Source organism: Lichenostomus cassidix, chromosome 1Aa, assembly GCF_008360975.1.
Source record: "Lichenostomus cassidix isolate B80296 chromosome 1Aa, HeHo_3.0, whole genome shotgun sequence".
Taxonomy (NCBI): Eukaryota; Metazoa; Chordata; class Aves; order Passeriformes; family Meliphagidae; genus Lichenostomus; species Lichenostomus cassidix.
Genome location: NC_139480.1, coordinates 31,282,128 through 31,302,303, shown reverse-complemented (window position 1 = coordinate 31,302,303; position 20,176 = coordinate 31,282,128). Strand labels below are relative to the sequence as shown.

The 20,176-nt window shown below is 35.9% G+C and overlaps 1 protein-coding gene across 5 annotated transcripts in view; it reads left to right on the top strand.

The window, feature by feature from the left end:
• TAFA2 (TAFA chemokine like family member 2) overlaps window positions 1-20,176 on the top strand; it is a 180,482-nt gene that overhangs the window by 69,997 nt on the left and 90,309 nt on the right. Inside the window, exon 2 of one of the 5 annotated variants that reach the window (XR_014847172.1) lies at window positions 12,088-12,141. The exons of the other annotated variants lie outside the window; for them this stretch is intronic. The gene's annotated coding sequence lies outside the window, so the exon portion shown is untranslated. The remainder of the gene's footprint in view (window positions 1-12,087; window positions 12,142-20,176) is intronic. 5 annotated transcript variants of the gene reach the window in all.

Below are 20,176 nucleotides of genomic sequence, written 5' to 3'. Positions count from 1 at the left end.
ATCTCGTTAGGGTGGTGGTCGCAGTCCAACTGAAGTAGTCCAGCTGAAGCGGTGATCCTGTGAAGGTCTAGTCTCCAGCTGAAGATCCAGTAGTAGCTCTCGTCCTCTGGGAACCCAGTAGACAGGGCTAGCTCAGGCAGTTCCAAGGCCAGGTTATATCCAGGTGGGAACACCTGGCTCCTCCCTCCTGGGCAGAGCATCCCACAATGGGATGAGATAAGTCCATGACTCACACGGTGGGTCCCTGATGGCTCATTGCCTGTCATGCGGGGTGGGTCATTAGCAGCTGGTAACAGCTAACGGCCCACAGCTGGTGGTAATAGAATACTTAAATGCATCTATATTGCAACCTAGGACAACTTCCCAAAATATTAAATCCTCCCAAAATAGGATCTATTCAAAATACATTCATCTGACACCAAATGGTATGATATTTAACCTATGCAGACTCTTAAAAATAACATGGAAGGGAATCATCTGAAGGAAGGGATTGTGCCTGATGATTCATATGATGACCTATGTTGTGACTGAAAGAAGTAAGGAATAATTTCTCTTTTTACCCTTCCACCTGAGAAGTGAAAATGGATGATGCCTGCAAGAATTGAAACGGGATAACAAGAGAAAAGTGACTTGTTGAAAGAGGTCTGGTTTATAACATTGGAACCTGGAGATCTCTGCTTAGTGAACAGCAGTGTTGCCTTAGCATCAATCTACATCACTTCATTCAATCTAGGGAAATATTTGAGATTTCCTCAAACTTGTGTGAAGTCCTCTATTATTAGCCATAATTTTTATTTTTCTCTGTGCCGTTTTTGTCATGTGATGGAAATTTCCTGGCTTAAGGTGAGTTTTTTTCTTACATTCAAAATGTCAGTTTTGTTATGTATAAATGTACTCCCAAAGTGGTGTGAGATGGTTGTTAAAGAGCAGTGGCTCTGCTTGGAGAACATGGTCTTTGTCACACTTTGCTAAATACTTGACTCTTGTATTACTCTTCACAGGTGACTGTGCATTGCTATGTGTAATGATATGTTAATTTTATCACAGCTAATGTGGTTTGAAAGGGAAAATGAAACAAAAATTTATACTTCTGCTTAGTCAGCCTGCTGTAAAATTCTGTCTCACTGGGACAGAGACATGTTAAGAGTGAAATTAAAATGTATATCCTCTGGATAATGTGTGATGGTGGCATTTGGAAACTCATATGCTAGAAGGGTTAATGCTTATTAGCTGGAAATGTTCCTGTATGTCCTGCTGAAAGCAAAAATGCTGCAGTAGCGAGTAGCTTTCTTTTCACTGTGACTGAAATAAAGAAGATTAAGAAAAAATTTAATGTAGGTTAATGTACGTGCAGAGAATGTCATTAATTGTCTTGGTGGTGTGCAGGCAGTACTTTACAGTAATTGTGGTACCACTGGTAGAATATTAATGCATGCTGCTTTGACCTGCTATCAGTCACTGCAGTTTGAATATAATTTGCATAATACTTTGCATATCAGTCACACACTAGTCATTAGATTTTGTACTGCTAGGATGGTGGATTAACAAAATGATTGTAGTAGCATTACTCCAACAAATGGAATCAACTTCTATGTTTCTCTTTTCTCCTACTATTTTTCAGAATAATTTATAATGATGTTTTTAGAATATTAATATTTTTTATCAGGATTAGTAGTAAATCCTGGATGGACCATGTTAATACTAGCTACCAGCTCCCCGTTAGCCTCTCATTTGTGTTTATTCTACTTTTATTTAAACTTCCCATGATGGTCTTATTTGTGATCAAAGCTGTGTACTTTGACTGTGAATTTAAAATGTTTAGCATATTTAACAGTGGCAACAGTGAGCTTAAATGCAGTAGTTGGAACCTAAAGCTAGGCATAAAAGCTATACATTTGATATCAGTAGTTACAGTATTTGAAAAATATTGCAGTACAAATGTATTAAAAAAATGTATGAAAGCTTTTGACTTGGTTGGTAGCTATTATTGCTAGCAGAGAAGGTTTCCAGGATAAAAAGTATGTCCAGTGTGCATCCAAAGTGATTCAAAGTGTGTAGGACTTGGACACAGACACAGAACTTGCCAAATAAGGTGGATTATTTTTGGCCCGGAAGAAAACCTGTGGTTGGTATGCATTTCCCAGACAACTTTGTTGCACTTCCAGTTCACTATTGGACCATGAGTTGACTATTCATTGTGTAGCACTTTGGTTTGATCTCATGCATTTAGACCTTTTACAAAGATACATTGGAGGTAGATACTGCATAAAAATCCAGAATGGTTACAAACTTCCTTCACCTTCATATGAGGGAAAATTATCACTATCACTTTTTTCTTCTGAACTGCAAATGAATATAATATACAATAAATTTGGATTCCGCTGGCCCATAGTAAAGTTCCTGGTTGTGCTAGGAAACTGCATCAAGTTCATAGGACATATATGCTCTATATTCTGAAGTATTAAATTCTTTTTAGTTGAAAGGTTACATACATTTGCATTGATATGCGATGGCTTAAGTTAATGTAAGTGCTGATATAATATCTGTAGACCTTTTTTCCCTATTTATTTATAGATTTCAAAGGAGCTTTTACAATTCTCAGTAGAGCTGTCTCCTACAGTTCCAGTGACATTTAAGCTGTTTGGTTGTTAATCAACCTCCCTCACTGCCAGGCTGTGACATCATAAGGATTCCCAAAGAGCCTTTTTGTTTTCGATGGAAGATGTACACTTTTTTTTCAAACATTTACTTTTTTGACCAAATTTTTCATTGTTGTTTACATAAATAATTTTTCACATAGCTCAAACAAAATTCTCCTCATATAATATCTCTGCATACTTTTTTGGGTTCTTGTAAGAAAGTCGTAAGGTAGAACTTGCTTTGCACTACTTTATAATAGATTATATAATATATATATTAAAAAATATATATATTTTATAGTGTAGCCAGCTATGTTTTGTGCCTGGTAACGAACTGCTCCCTGCTATTTGAGAGCTTGTCAACCTGTTGTTTTCACACTTTCTATAACTATTATTGACATTAAAAAAAATCTGTGGAGAAAACAAGTAGATTGAATCCCAATGTATATGTATGAACTGAATTAGAATTGTATGTAGAATTATATGAATTCAAATAGCCACTGGCTAAACCCAACTTGCATGGATATTGAATGGTAAAATATTTCCTAAATGGATTTAATTTAGATTGTATGTCCCCAATAAAGTTATGTTACGTATTTGTATAAAACTGCCTGCTCTTTGAATATAGGTTCATCCCAGAAGCTTTAGTATAATTAGGAACTTATATATGTAAATCATAGAAATTAAAGATTGAATTTCAGTCTTAATTCTAAAATTCTGAGAATTTTAAGGGAAAACCTATCCTGGAAACTTGTTAATATACCTCCCCATATACATACACCCCAAGTGTGAAGAGTAGTTCAAAATAAGTATATTTCATCTCTTTCAAACTCTGTAAAGGACTTAGTCTGGATACTATAAATTTCAGGTAAATGTGCAAGGGTTGATGAAAAATACTCCTCACCAAATGTGTGGCTCTTCCAGATACCACCTTCCGTTTCCAGATGTGGCAGTTGTTACTGTTAGGGAGTTAGGGGCTCCTGTGATGGGACCACCCCAAGAAACTGACTGAAGCACCAGGCAAATCTCAAAACTTTTAACGAGCCTTTTCTTATGCTCAACAACTGGAAATCAAGCATTAGTCAAAGAAATCAGCCACACTCTGGGTACACAATATTGCAACTCTAATGTTGTGATTGGGCTCGATGCCCAAAATGTTTGGTGGTTCTCACTGTATAAGGTCAACATGTCCTGACTCAAGAGCTCTTCAATGAGAGAAACTGGAGCTGAAATCAGTGTCTTTTTTTTTTTTTTTTATCTATTTTTTTTTTTACCAAAACCCCTCAAGCTTCATTAATCTGATGTCATCTGGACATCACTGACAAATGGATAAGCATTTTCCATGGAATAGTACAAGTCTGGATCAAAGGATTACCTAATTTTTCTGTGGGTGGGAATGAAGCTATTCCAACTTGTCTAGGCAAGTGTTATCCCCCAGCACTTGTCCATCCAGGTCTCTTCAGATCCATGTGCAAGTTTGAAGACTTGGGCAGGTTATTTGATGCCTTCCAGTAGTTGCAGACTGGGTGCTGTTAGTTTTCCTATTTTTATACAGCTATGCTTAGAAGGCAGGTGTTGCAAAATAACTCATCTAGGCTAAATCAAATAGCCCTGTACTCTGCCTGGGTGCAAAACTGGACATGCACCATGTTTAGTTTTAAACCAAGCAGGTTTGGAATAGAGTGGTAGTGAAAGGAAGGTTCTGTCTCACAGGATGGCTCCCCTGCTGCACATGGTGAGACTCTCATGCTATGGTGATGGTGCTGCATCCAATTATCAGTTGGGTCAATTCTCAGTGGAGCAATCACACTAAAAACAAGAAAGAAGAAAAAAGCCTTTCACTAGCAGACTGGGCAGTGTTTTCTTCATATGACTACAATTTTGCCAGTGAAAATTAGGTTAAAGCTGTTTTTTGTGAGGCATCTAGAGTAAAGAGTAGCAATGAAGAAAATGGCTGTGAGAGCACTCAGTTTAACTTCAGAATCTTATTTCAAGATCTGGTGCACACAGTGGATGTGACACTTGTGCGCTCAGAGAATACTGAAATAGTATTTCTTGGTATTAAATAAAAAAATTCTATGTCTTACAACATAACTGAGCAAAAGTCTCCAGTCTCCACAGGATTAATTCCTAAGCCTTAGCAATTTTTGTCCTATTTTGAAATATTAGAAATACTACAAGATCTTTGCTTTACAAATTCAGAAAAAGGATAAATATAAGAAAAAGGAATTACATAGTATATGATTTTAAGACACAAAATTTTTTAAATAAAAAAATTTAAAAGAATCAGTCTATATTTGTGTGAAGATGTATTTTTAATTCAAACATTGATAAATAGATTTTAAATAGAATTCTTAGTACTGTAGTAGTAGAGATTAGGGGAATATAAAATTACAATTTTTAATGTAAAATTTCACAGAATTCATACTATGGATTTGTGGAGCTCTACTTTATTGACATAATTAGCTGTAATTCAGATTCAATATTAACTGAACCAAATGTTATTAACAACACTTTAGAGTATAAATGCTAATTTAATAAAGAATGACGAATTCATTTAACTCAGCATGGTCATCCTCTTTGCTGAATTTTCTCATTTGCTCTCAGTGTGTAGAGTCTCATGGCACAAATCAGGAATAGGTCATGCATGGTTGCTTAGTGGTTTCTTAATTAGTATTATAACCCATTTGCTTTGTTAATAGCTTAGCATTTGCAAATATCATATCCCATTTTTGCTGAGGAATCATCACTGCAGCTATTCTAGAGTGGGCCTGCTAAGGAAGCAATAGAAAACAAATCCTGTACAATCCTGTAAAACATGTTATGTTCTGTGATCCAAGTGACTGTTTGTTGTTGTTGTATCTTTAAAGGTGGTGCTATCATTTGCTGTGGTTTTAGCTAAACCAATGCAAAAGATCTTGAAATGTGTAGGCCAAATATGTAAACTCTTGTTTTTTTTTCATTTCTACTAGAAGGGGAAACTGTGTTATCAGAAAGAAAACACTTGTAGGGTGGAAATATCTCTGCATGGCTTGCTGTTTAAAAGATTTCTTAAACCACCTTGCATTGCACTGCATTGCTGAGAGTTGCAGCTGTGCTAACTACAAACTGGAGGCTGTGACACACCAAGTCGCTCATCTCCTGTGCAAACATTTACTGTGGCTTCATGATGTGCAGTGGGGCTGGAGAGGTGGGGTGAGTGCTACTGCAGAGCTGAGCTTGGTGCCAAGGGAAGAAGGATCTGAGAGTTCCTTCGGCTGCTGCTCCTGGGTGCTGACACAGTTCATAGCCCCATGCTGGCTACTATGAAGAAAATCAGCTCTACTGCAGCCAACACCAGCACAAAGATGATACCTGTCTGCTTCTGAAATTCACAGCCAGCTACACAGAGGACACAAGAACAAATGCTTATGGCTTTAGGGATAAATCTTGTTTTTACATTAAAAAATACCAGTATTTTTTACATAGGATAAAACGAAGATTTAATTTCCTCTTTTCATACGATAGAGAAACAGTCATGTTTTATGATTTGAACTAATGTTGGCCTTGTTTAAGGATTATTCACCAGCTCATGAAAGAGGCTACAGAGTGTAACAAAACCAGAATAAGCTCGCTCAGCACATGGTCGAAGGTTTATTTGCAGTTCATGTTGCACAGATGGGTAATAGTTTGAAAGCGCAGATGGAATTTAAGGAACAGCAAGTTCAGTGGGAAAACTGCTGTATTAAAGAGAGGGAGAAAACTGAATGAACCAACAGCTTGAGAGAAAAATATTGAGATCCAGCTGGTAATTACACAAATTATTTCAGATTCTCCTAATGTATAAACTGTGAGGACAAACAGCAAATGTTTTACAAGAATTGGCTGCTTCCTTATTCTTCTCTTATAAAAGAACTACCTCTCAAGCCTTATTAAAATACAAGGGGTTTTTTTCATTGAATGATGTTTTATTGGAAGTTAGTTAGTGGAGGAAAGAGGCAATGACCTATCTAAAAATCAAGACAAAGCTGAAGAAAATGAGTAGAGCAAAGTGGTTGGGTATTTTAACCCCAGGGTTTGTTGATCCAAAGAGAGAGATTAAAAAGCCAGCTTGGTAAGAAGAGAAGGGCAATCTGCCAAGATCACCAGTCTGCAAGTCCTGCTGGTGTTGAGCGCCTGCCCCTTGGAAACACTTGTTCCTAAGTCCTTCAACAGCATTTTCCTTGTGCCTCATTTTTGGAAAGGCAGGGCACAGAGAAAGTCTTGCTACTCTTTCTGAAAAGAGGAATGGGAAGAACACTCCCAGTTAGGTTTCATCCATCTGCTTCTTTCCCTGAGCTGTGTCCACTTGTCGCACCTTTTGCATTTTCCTTATTCCCACTAATGTCACAATTTAGTTGTATCTGCAGTGATTTAATCTAATGCCAGGGTGTTGTAGACTTCAATTCTTGGATTATTTTATTATCTGGGGATCTGTTTGCTCTAAACTTTCCAGTTTTAGCTCAATGGTAGTTTTTCATCATAAGAAAGTAACTGAGCTACTCTATACTTTCAGATTTTCACATTTGAGTTTTTTGGAAAAGGTTCATTCAATAAATAAGATCTGATAAGAAAAAATGTAAAATATGATGAAAACACATTTTGGTAGAAAATTTACATATTTTATATTATTCTCTCAGTTCCCTGATTTTCTAATATTTCAGTAATAAGTATGAGGCAGATATTTTTAGCTAAGTCATAAAACAAAGAAAATTATTTTTGAAGTACTAAATTACGTATATATGTAATTCCAAGAATAATGTGGAATCCATCATTCAGAACAGGAAGAGAAGCCTCAGCAATAAATTCATTCCTTCAAGCACTGATTTAAAAAGAGAGAAAGAGAAGAATAAAATTATATAATCAGATGAATTAAGACTATAATTTACTGCTGTGCTCTGATTTATCTCCTGCTGCTAGAGATTGTCTCATAAGTGAAGCCATTATGGCTGAGCATTTAAATTCAAATTTTTTTAGACCCGACTGTTTTTTTTCCTCAAAGTTGTATGTTTCAGTATATTTAAATTCTAGCTTATTAAAAAAGCCCAACCAAACCCTGAGAATTTGCAAAGTTATTTTCTGTGTATAAATAATTTTGTAAAAAGAGATAATTGTAAAAGACCCAAAGAAATAACTCTGCATCGTAGTGAGGCAATGCTCTATTTAAAGAAAACCTTTTTCATGACAATGTTTCTGTGGACCTCTGCTGTAGGATTTGAGAGTCTTTCATGATAAGTAAGAGGAAATAATTAGGAAGTTATTAATGATTTTGTTTATTGGATCAAATACTCAGGACAAAGAAACATTTCTTGTTTCTCTCTTTCCATGAATTGGGCTGTTTCTTCCAGAAGCACATTGGGATTTACTCTTCTAGCTTGTCATTCTTCTATTTCTTTAATTTTATAAACAGTGTTTGTTGGTTTTTAAATATTGAAGCAATACCATTTTTATGGGTCTGGTCTTTTGGTAGCATCAGTGTCCTAATGGATCTTGGATGGAAAAAAAGCTTTAAATATAAATTTTTAACACCTTTGAAAAGGCGCCTTTCTTTCTTTTTCTGGTCTGTGGAGGAATTTTTTCATGGAGCTCCTAATTCCTGTCAGACAATAAAGAAAGGGAAGGCTTGTCTTTTTGAAGGAAGCATTGATGCCGACAAGAGCAGAGAAGCTTCTTTTTGAAGGAGTAGCAGCATGGGATTGTATCTTCCAGCTAAGAGTTTATGATTGAAAACAACTGGAGAGGACCTTGCAAGGTCATCTTAAAGGATTTATTAGGGGAAGATCCAAGCTAGTTTTGTCCACACTAACCTGAGCACCTCTGTGTGGAACTGCTCACATCTGTGCAGATGTGTTTGGTTAGTAAGGACAGCTTTCTTGGATCCAGAGAGACACTAGAACTCTCTGGAGTTAAACCTGTACAGCATTAGACCCCACTGCCTCCTACTCCCTCTAAGTGTGTCTGTGGAAAATTCTTGGACTCCGATTTTCAGTGGTTTTGGTTGCACTTCAAAAGAAAACAGATCCTAGATTGTAGTATGGGGATTCTGATGACTGAAAGGAGAAGTGATTTTGTGTAAAACATCATTCCTTGCAGAGTATGTATGTGGGAGGTCCCACAGCATGAAACTACATCAATCTGGCATTTAGAGAATAAAGACTCACAGATAGCATTCTTTAGCAGAAACTGACTGACATATTCTCATTAGTGTCAATAAATAGTGTCAATAGATTGTATCACTGTTTATCAATTATAATTTATCAATTTCAGTCATTGGCTCATAAGGAAATACAAAGAAACTTCTAACAATGAGACAGTGACTGGCTGCTCACACTTTGATAATGACTGGAGCAGCAGCCCTATCAATAGAGAAACTGGTCTCCATAGCCCTCTGCTGTATCTACCTGACTGAATGAAGGATATTGGGTTGAATGAGGTTAAAAACTCTAATGCCTTTATGTTGCTGTGCTTTTGACATGTCAGGCTCCATGCACAGCAGGTGGGCAGAGTTGAGCAGTTTATGAGGTGAGTGGAAAGCACTGATGCTGGTAGCCATCAGGCTTCATCAAGAGCCTACCTTTGCTGTTGGTCACAAAATTCTATTGAGGAGCACAGAAACCTGATACTGGATGGCGTAGATGGACAGAGCTGTTCCAGTCCTGCCTGCTATGAACACAGCACTTGGGACTGCAGTTGCCTTGCTCTATAGGAATACTGCTCAACCCACAATGATCAATGGTTCTTTCTGTAAACCACATAGCCTCCCTGACTTATGTGGTTATTTATAAATTTTATTTCTTTGTTATGAAGAGGCAAATAACACCAAGCCGTTTCTATCCTATTTCTGGCCTTTCACTTCAGATTTTAAATATCCTCTTATATTTTCCACAGTATTTAGTAAAAGTGGAAGTCTGCCAAAAGAAAAATGGATATGCGTGAAATACAGAGGTACATTCTTTGACCATGTCCCCTCAGTGGTACTATATATACTAGTTTAATTTCTAAAGTCCTGTTTTCTCCTTGCTCTCTCAATCCACAAACAGAAAATAATCTGTGCTTTCAACACAGGTTTGATGTGCCCTCAAGTCCTCCTAGTGTAGAGAAACTCAATTTCAAAAGGCAGAATTTCTATTCATTTCTTTAAGCATACAAAGAAAAGACCCTGACTTCCCAGCTTGAATGAAATAACAGTAAAGAGGGCATGTGGGAAGCCTGGATGTTGACTTGTCCTTGTCCTTTCAGCTTAAGAAGCAGTTCTAACTCCATTCTGCTCAGATTTGAGGGCTGTGAAGGGGAGAGGCCTTCAGTGAAAGGCAAAGCAGGGCTCCCTGTTTTGAGGCCCTTTGCAAACAGTGTTGAAATGCTGTGGCTGCAGTGGTTTTGACTTTGTTCATGTCCCCCTTGAGAAAGAAGTGTTTTGGGAGAGGACTTTAGGCTTTAGGTTGTTAGATTTTTGCCCTTTTCTCCTGTGTTATATGAAGAGATATCAAGGAAATACTGTGTATCTTCTTCTGTCAAATCTGTTTTTATTATTTAGTCTGAATTGTTCAAAACTTTCACTATTTTAATCATTCTGTGATTTCTTTTTCTGACAAAGAAGTAAGTGCTTCCCAAGTAAGAGGATCCCACTTGAGCTATGCAGTGTCAAACTTCTGTCAAGGCACAGAGAAAAATATTAAAAATAAAAGGGCCAAGTTTTGGTCCTCCTCTCTGATGCAAGTGCCAAGCTTTTCCTCAGTCAAATTTTTGTAATTAAGTGTTTTAAACGGAAGAAAAGGTTATATATGCTTTGAAGTTGTTGGATAAATCAAGGAGGATGGGGATTCAATGGATTTTAAGCACAGGCTTTGAGTAAATCATTAGGGATTTTATGAGGGTACTGTTTAGTACAGTGCAAACAGTAGATGGTGAATTTCAAAGGGGTTAGACAAGGATATCTACATGCTGGATATCTCTGGAAATAAGATTTTTTAAATTATATTGGAGACAAAATTATAAAATGTGAAACTCACAGCAAAGAATAAAATATTCTAATAAGATCACCAATCCATGCATAATTACATGTTAAAAAAGTATAACATATGTTAAAAAGCAGGTTACTTGTTCTTTTAAGTCAAAACTCAAATCAACACTTACTTTTATGAAATGGAAATTCATTCTTCTATCTGAATTCATGGTGTCCTTAGGGCACTGCTGTTTTCTTATTGAAATGCTTGAAGTTTTTATAATATTCTGTTCAACAGATTACCTAAAGAATTTTAGAAATAATTTTATTTCTGTTTGATTTTCCAAGGAACAATGGATATATAGATGAGTTTAGTGCATTCTACTTTCTTGTTTTTCAAAAATTTTGACACATATATATTTATGCCACCAAATCTACAAAAGTTTTAATATACATTTCTTAATTTGTTGACCTTTTTCTGAACCTCAAATAATTATAGTACTTATTGACATCATGTAATTTCAGTTCTCTCCTCTGCAGGGGGTTTGATGAAACAGAGTAGTTTTCATTAAATCCTTTATAAATTCTGTCTTTCTATGGTACTAGAGATTATTTGGAGACTGATGTGAGAGAACTCAGCTTTTTACTGTTTACTGCAGAAAATTTTGGTCCCTTTGAAACAAACCTCATTACTGATATGGTAGACATGTCATAGTTAGATGTATTACACCATCCAGCTTCCCTGAAGCAAAAATATGGGCTAAGTAGTGCTTTACCACTTTATGCCACCATTCTGGTATGGTTTGCTGTTCTTTGATAATCCCAGAAATTTTGAGAAAGAATGCAAAATCAAATTTACCATATAATTAACATAACACTATTAGTTAATTTATTTCTATGATGGCTCTGACATGCCATAGCAAAGAGCAGATTCAAGGGATTGTTAAACTTTGCACTGCCTTGCACTCTGCAGTGGAAGACACTGTATCTCTCTATGCTGAGGAAACTGGTGCCAAATAGTTCCCCACTTACCAAATTTAACAGGCTTGTACAACTAGTGTTTTATTTCCTAGAGGGAAAAAGGGAACAGAGACATATTTTCTTGTGAACCTCCAAAAGAAAGTGAATCTTCCACTGAGGAATATCTGAATGCAAAAGTTCTGCCTCATCCTCCTCTGTTGTGGGGGTGGCTGCTGCTTTGCTGAGCAAGCATCTCACTGCTCTGCAGACTGGGCTTGGGAGAGTCCAGCTTGTGGTATTTAAAGCTAGTCAAAGCTAGTAATCCCAGCCTACCTGAAATCAGTGGTGAAAAACAGAGAATGCTTCGTCATGTGGCCATTTTTTGAAAATATTTTTTCTCCTGACTTGCTATTTTTCTACATTAGCTGGATTAGTTGATATATCTTGATTACATCTGCTGTCCATTACTGACATTTCTGTTTCTCCAGCCTTTTGGGTATTTTGCATCATCTAAGTCTTCTTTTCTAGGGACCAGGATTCAGCGAGTAGCCCAGCAATGAAGCCCACCTGAGTAGAGGCAAGGTACTGTCAGATCCAGTCCATTTCTTATAAAGATAACATATAAAACTATTGCTGAATAATATGCACTGGAAGCTGAGACTGGAACCCAGAATTTGTAGTTGCTGATTGTTTGCTCCCTAAAGGATGGCAGGAATTTGGATGCAGGGATTTTGTAAGTGGCCCATTTTTCTAAGTTGATTAAATGGTGCCTAAGTCCTATTGTTGACATGGCTACCAGCCTTGCTGGGAGATTCAAGCAGGCATTTTACTGCAAGCTGTCTGCATTTTTATGTGATTAATCTTCTTAAAATCTTATGTGCCTATGTTACGATTCATACAGAATTGAGTATGTGATACAGCTTTTTCTGATTCAGTTGTGGATGTGTATTCAAAAGACATTTTCTAAAATAAGATTTAGCTACAAATACCCATTTTTCTACAAATACCTTTCTGACTGGTGCAATAAAAGTTGTAACTCCACCTTCTAATCATTGACTTGCTCTTACAACAAGAGGACTCTGTGTCCAGACATGACATCTCAAGGTCAGCCAGCCTTCATTTCTGGAAATAAATTATATGGTGCTTACAGAAATGTTCCAGTTGCCCTTCAAAGTACCCAGGGCACCTCGTTGAGGTCAGTATAGTAACTCCTAACAGTAAAGCAAAATATATTTATCTTCACTCACAATTGAATTCTGTCATTTAGTCTTTTAATTTTTCATTTTTATTGACCCCATTTGAATTACAAAAATAAGATCCTTATGAACTTTTCTGGGGTAGTTGTTTATAATGTACTGTAAATAAGATTAATTTTTAAAAATAAAAACTGAGTAAAATATTTTGAGAGAATTTCTGGGAACATTAGTATTTTGTAAGAATGAAGAAAATAATAACTTTTATGTAGACTTATTTATTTATAGTCAGAAACAGTTTTGCCAAGTCGAAGAGCAGCTTTACTTCTGGCTGCAATTTTTAAGATTGTTTGTGACATGCAAAATATGTTAATGGAGATAATGAACTATATGGTCTCCTAATCATATGGCAAAAGAAAACGCTTCAGAAATGAAAAGAATGTAACTTAACAGTTGGAGATATGAGAAATCTAATAATTTGTATTCAGATTTCTTTCTGCAACCAAAAGAAAATGGCCACATTTCTCACACTTTGTTTGAAATGCTACAAAATCCAAATGTTTTGTAAACTTTGTGAGCTGATAGCAGCTTAGCATTTACTAATGAATATAAATAATCTCTCACATTTCTGAGTTACTTATTCGTTTTATGCCACCTAAAAATAATTATAGAAGAAGCTGTTCCTAAAAGTTTTTTTACTGTTTTTGTAAGACTATGTAGCTTGAAATTGCTTTGGACAGGACATCAGGCATGATGTAACAGGAAGAGATCTAAAGCATGATAACTTGTGCTATGCAAATATAAAATTTATATGACCAGAATCCTTTGAAGACCATTAGTAAGAGTAGTTTTTTAACAGCAAAATGGTGATTCTTGCATGTTAATAATGCCTTCCTACACATTTTGAAGCTTTGTTAGGAGAGGTTTAGATTGGATATTGGGAAATGGTTCCTCACCCAGAGGGTGGCTGGGCACTGGAACAGCTCCCCAGGGCTCCCCAGTGGTCACAGCACCAAGCCTGACAGAGTTCAAGAAGTGTTTGGACAATGCTCTCAGGCACATGGTGTGAATCCTGGGGTGTTCTGTGCAGAGCCAGGAGTTGGACTCCATGACCCTTGTGGGTCCCTTCCAGCTTAGTTTATTTTGTGATTCTGTGATCCTGTGATTGATTTGAGAGCAGCTCTCAGATCAGTTCACTGTTTCTCTCATTCTTTTGGAGGTGTAGTAGTGATAGTTGGCAATTTGGTGTCTCATCCCACTAAACCAAACTTTAAAAAAATGTGCTTGGTAGTAGAATGGGATTAATGCTTTGGTCAGTTGAAAAATAATTGCTCAGAAGCAGTGATTATGCAGAGTGCATAATTATATAGTGTATAATTATATATTAAACACTCCATGTCTTGAGTTGCTTATTTCTGTTGACTTTATTTTCATGCACAGAAGCAAATTCAAGTAGAATTCTTTCAAAATATCAACTATCTAACAAAATAGTTTTTAATCATTGTTGAAGTATGACTAAGATACAGCTATATCATAATCCATTCAATATTCAGTATTTCTTCTATGTAACTCCGCACCATGATCTCTATGTAAATGAGTGACTGTCCTTTGTCTGTGGAGGTTGCTATGTACTAATCACTTCTGCAGCACTGTATATGCTTTTGCACCCCAATTATTTGAAATACCTTTTCCAAGACAAAACTAGAAGAAAGAGGCATCTGACAAGTCATTTGCCTAGAAAGGTTAGAAACATATATTCGTTCAATCTTTGTAGCATGCCTTGTATTGGCTGGATTGTGCAAATGGTTCTTACAGCTCCAGGGTGCCAGAGTGACAAAACAATATACCTAGACCTAATATTTTCTTCTTATTATGGAACAGTTATAGCTATTGTACAGTTAAAGTTGAAGTTTGCTTCCATTATAAACCCGATCTACAACTGCCATCAACCACTTGTCCCCAAAACAAGCCATTCCCCGTGCAATTTCACATCACATCTCATGCAGAGTTAAATGTTTCTATGAAGGCTAAAGAAAGAATACAGAAAAGGACTTTTAAAGTTACAAAACTTGATTCTCTGCTGCCCTGAACTAGGTTTTACTCATCATAAACAATGAATGTGTCATACAATGTGTATGTGAATATTTTATTGATGGGATTACTAGCCCTGCCTGTTGTCAGAATCCCTAATAAGCCCTGTTGTAGGGCCTCATTTTCAGTTTCTTATAGCCTTGATAGATGTTTACTGTCTTGAGATTTTATTTCAGCCTGATGTTTGGGTTTATACATGAAGGTATGTCTAAAATATCAGCCAGCTCAATGCAGTTATTGAGAAGCAAGAAAATTGCACAACACATCAGTCCTTACTTTCTGTAAACTCTATGTTTTAGCTTATGAAATGAAATGTAAATGAGCTAAAAAAAAATTCAAAATGAGATCGCAACTACTGGTTTAGCAGAGGAAGAAACAGTTTCTGGATAACATCTTGCCAGGTGGTGCTGGCAGACAATAAACATTGTGTTCCACTTGTTGAAGCTGATGGCAGATTTCAAAAGGCCCAAATACATACCTGAAGTTAAACTAGCTTCAATAAATATCCTAAATGTTCAAAACTTTTTAGTAGTTTTCTGTTTAATTACACAATTTCATGGTGTGGTGATAAATTGCAGAAAAGTATATGTGCTACTCCCTCTCTCCCTGTAGTATGCACTAGCATTGTTAAACTGCATTTTTCTATTATTTGATCAAATTATTCTTTTAATTTGATTAGGAACCAGTTATGCTAATTTAACAATGTAGTCCAAAGTAAAAAAAATGGTCCCTGAAATTCTTGATTTTCCTTATCAAATAATTTGCTTTTAAAGAATAATCAAGAGTTATATCTTGAATTAAAAAAATTCAATATCCATGTTAATAAGCTTGGCTTTTTTATAATGACATGATCTCAATATAGAAGGGGTAGAAACATTTTAATTTTTGTCACGTTTAAAAAAAAAATGCGAAAAAGGTTCACTTGAGCCTAGGTGCATTACAACATTTTTTACTTCCTTTTGTAACTCATTAGACAGAATTTATTGGCAGTTGAGAGGTGTTTCTTTTGTATTGGAGTTTCATCGTGTAACTGGCAGTTTTGCCCTGGAATAACCTTCTTTTATTTCACTAAGATATATCTGTAGAACAGGCTATCAGTTGTGACAAATTGATGTTTTCTTCTGAAGCTCACCGACTTCCTTTGGATTAGCTGTATGAGAACAGTAAAGCTCATTTTCAGTCCTGACTTAAACTCAGTGCCAAAGAGCTTTTGCACTTAACCCTCTGTGTCACCTATCTTCTCATGAACAACTTTTCCATAGTGAACACAGGAATAAAACCTCTCAATTTCATTCTTTAAAATCTATTCCATATTGAATTAGCAGAGATACCAACTTTCAGCTATTTAAGAAAGATGAAATATCTAAAATCATTACACTTTTAGTAACATATGTAGTTATTTTGCACTAAAGACTGAAATAAATTGCATGTTCTCTTGCAGTACTAATGAAAACAAATAGCAGAAGCTATGTCTTCTTTGTGCTTGGAATGGATATGTCATGAAAATCATATAAAACAAGTCACAATAAATACACCAAACAGGGTCTTCTATACAACTCAATATGGTTATGCTGTGGAACTCTTAATTACTGTGATTGATAATAGATGTTAGTTATTGCATGTCTTAGGGCAGCTGTACAATGTGTAGTGCTTTAATTTTGGTTGGCCATATGAATTATTAAGTAGAGCTCCTCACCGATTTCTTTACACTGTTCTATTTTAAAATTGATTGTGTGAAAGGAGATGGTCTTATCTGGACTGAGATAAAATTGAGGGTTGTAACTTTTTTTTAAAACTATAAGTTGTAACAGATCGTGTGGTCTTCTTGGGATGAGATATCTCTCAAATAAATATCAAACTGTAGTTCCTTGCCTGAAAAATTAAGAGACTTGACTTTTTCTTCATTAACTTTGCTATTCATGTACATTAGAGTGGTGTAGTATGTCTTTAATTTAAAAAAAAATTAATTCTTTACATTTAGTTAATTAATTAGTATCCTAAGAAATGTTTTACCATGAAAATTTCTTGTTCCACTATTAAGCTGAACTGAGAGGATATAATAAAAGATGTGTGGGATTAGGGACCTTGATTTCTTCCAGTGCATTCAGAGATCACTGTGTCTTCCTCAAGATTTAAACATTTAAATTAATTAGGTATTTTTTTATAAATTGTAATTTTGGATAATTTACTGTCCTGAATTTTCACTGCTATTTGTAGCAGATTGTCCAAGTGAAGCCGATTGGTGTCTGACTGTGAAATGCAAACATTCAACAATAGCCTTAATTTGTTTGACAGCATCTGCAGATACATTTCCTTTCACAACATTCATTCAGATTCATTTCCTTTCACAACATGCATAACTTTAATGGTAGGGCCCAGAAAGCCTCCTGGGCAAAGGCTTAATTTGCATCATCGTAACAAAAAAAGCCTGTGTGTGTGTGAAGGCTATGCAGCTCTTTTGTTAACTGGGAAATTTTTACTGCAGTGTCTGTCTGCAGCAGTATACTTGCAAATCTGTTCTGCAGTGAAGGTGCAACCCCCTCCTTAGAGTATAGATTTGAAGGATTTGAAGGATTTTTTTCAGACGCTCCAGGATGTGAAAGAGAAATTTTTAAAATATCTTTCTAAAATAGAACTCAGGGTGTTTGTTTATTTTTCGCTAGTTAGGGAACCTTTTGTGGTCTTCGGTAACACATTTTATTAAAGGGAGGCTGAAAAAGAAGGGGGTGATGTAGAGCCATTGAAAGATGACATAAATATAGATGGCTCCCTCTTTGGGCAGGGAGAACATCTAGAACGTTTCTATTCTGGTCTTTTCTGTGGAAAAATTGAACTTTTCCCAGTGGGATCTGGGTCAAGATTTGTGTTTCTAATGATTTGAGGTTTTGACTACTTTTGTGCTTAGACAAGATTATTTCAGCAGTGTTTTGGAAAGCAAAAATACAGACAAGGCTGTCATTGGTTTTGGTATAGAGAAAGCTGTAGTCACTGGTTTGAGAGCTCTCCAAATGAATCATCTTGATGAGTCTACACAGCAAAGTAGTTTAAAGGGTAAAGCATAAATTAAAGGATATTCCTTTACATTAGGTTTTTCTCCATATCTGTAAGCTGGAAGCAACATATGAACTGACCTAATTTTAACTGATGCTTAATTTCCTGAATGCATAAAATATATGCATATATAGACATTTATAGGCATCTATAAATAAGTATATATGTATATAGAAGATGTTTGAAAATCTGTGAATATGGATTAGTGTTAGCATCTCAGTACTTATTTAGGTGTATAAACCATGCCTTTTTCTATGATTCTATTTTGCTGCAGCACAAAAGTTTTTCATACATATCTAACAAAAAGTACTTTTAAATTAATTCATTCAGCAAAGTTCAGCTACTCAGTGCCAGAGGAGACTGGCCCCAAAATGTGATCCCAAAATAATGAGGGCTAGATTCAGTTGCCCTTTTGCTGCTTTTTCTCTTTTCTCCCATGTACAAGAAGAAATGTTAATGCTGACTTAGCATTTCCACACTTAAAATACAATTTCTATTAGTCAGCTTCATAATGCCATGCAGAAGAATGCAAGAGAGATTGCTGCTTGATCCATCTCTGGAACTGTCATGCTAATGGAACATGCAAATGCTCTGATGAGGAGGAACATAGTGCCACAAACAGATTTAAAAGATACCTTCCAAAGGTCTCCTGAATATTTTTGTTTGGCAAAAACAGTGACAACAAAAAGTCATCTCCCCAGCTGGGACAAGCCAACTGACAGCAATATACAAAGCCATAGTAACAAATTATGAGGACTACGGAAAACAGAATTTTCCTAATATACTTAGCTAAATTACTAGAAATAGCATTATGCTGGAAAGAATTTATAAAATGAGTATGTATGGCTTAGAAAAGATAACATCAGGGATGAGACTATTTCAGAAGCATAGTTACCTAATAATATTATTTTCATGCAATTTTCCCAAATCCGTGTCTTCTGTGCTGCTTAATATGGGTTTGAATGGATGGCTGTCAAAATTAAATATTTGGGAAAAAAAAGGCAGGAAATTGCACCTGGTGGTTTTTTTTTTTTTTGCTGTTGTTTGAAAACATTTGGGTGGTATTAATCTGGAAAAAAAAAAGAAAAAAGTGTGCAAATTGCCTGGTTTGTGGTAAAATTCTAAGTGAAGTAAGAGATTTTCAGATTGAGCTTCATATCTGAAAACTTGGGCATTTTTAAATTTTCTTTTGTTGTGTCTACGTTCTGTTTTTAAAAATATTTATATCACACTGGCTTGATCAAGGAAAAGCTTGTTGTTAAAAATATATTTCTCTATTCACAATTTAAAGGTAATGTGAGAATAGTAGTATCACATTCACTAGCACACATAGACACACCACTGAAATTCACTTACTTTCTCTAGGGCTTCTTCATCCTCCCTTTAAAAATTGTATCAATTTATGCTAGTATGTTCCTATCCAATCTATCTTAATGTCTTCCAGGACATTATCCTAATAAACATCTCCTAAATATTCAAGGGAGTTATTTATATATAAAATCCATTTATTTACATGTAAATTTTGAATAACTGGTTTGGGAATGCTGGTACCTCTCCACACACTATTAAAAGTGGAACAAAATTGAAAAGTGTAGCTTCTGCAGACACAGAGGCACCATGGCATGCTGAAAACAGCTGAGCTTGCTGGGGGTCCCGGGGTGAAAGGGAGAAAAGCTGCCCTGCTGCAAGGCAGGGCATGAGGTGTCCTGGCTGCTCTTTCCATGAGCCTGCAGAGCAATTTGCTTTTGACATGACCTAAAGGACCAGGGAGGGACAAACTGGAAGCTGGAAAGGTTGTCAGTTAATTCTGAGCTCTTGCATGGCCTCCTCTGCCGGCAGCACACAAGTGACTATTGCCACAGCTGAGGTCTGAAAATACAAATTGTCTTAGGTGCAAGAGGTAATTATTATTTAGATTGAGAAGTAAAAGTGCCTTACTGTACAGCTGTGACACATTCAATTTAATATGACATTCTAGTTCTGGAACTATTTTGCATTATTTTAATATTTCTTTTTAAAAATAGCTAGTAATAATATTTTAAAACATTATGCACAGAATATAAAGAGAAAGAGTAACTGTATTTTTTTTTTACAACTCATACAAATTATTCAATGTTTCTTGCCTTTGATTGGATGACTGTTTTTCCTTGAGCTTATCAAAGCAGAAGGTCTTTAAAAAAAAATGGAGGTGGTGCATGATTTGGACTATGCAGAGAATGGGAAGATTTGCATGGGGTGTGTTCTTCATTGTCCAGGGTTACTGAAACTATAAAATGTGTTGG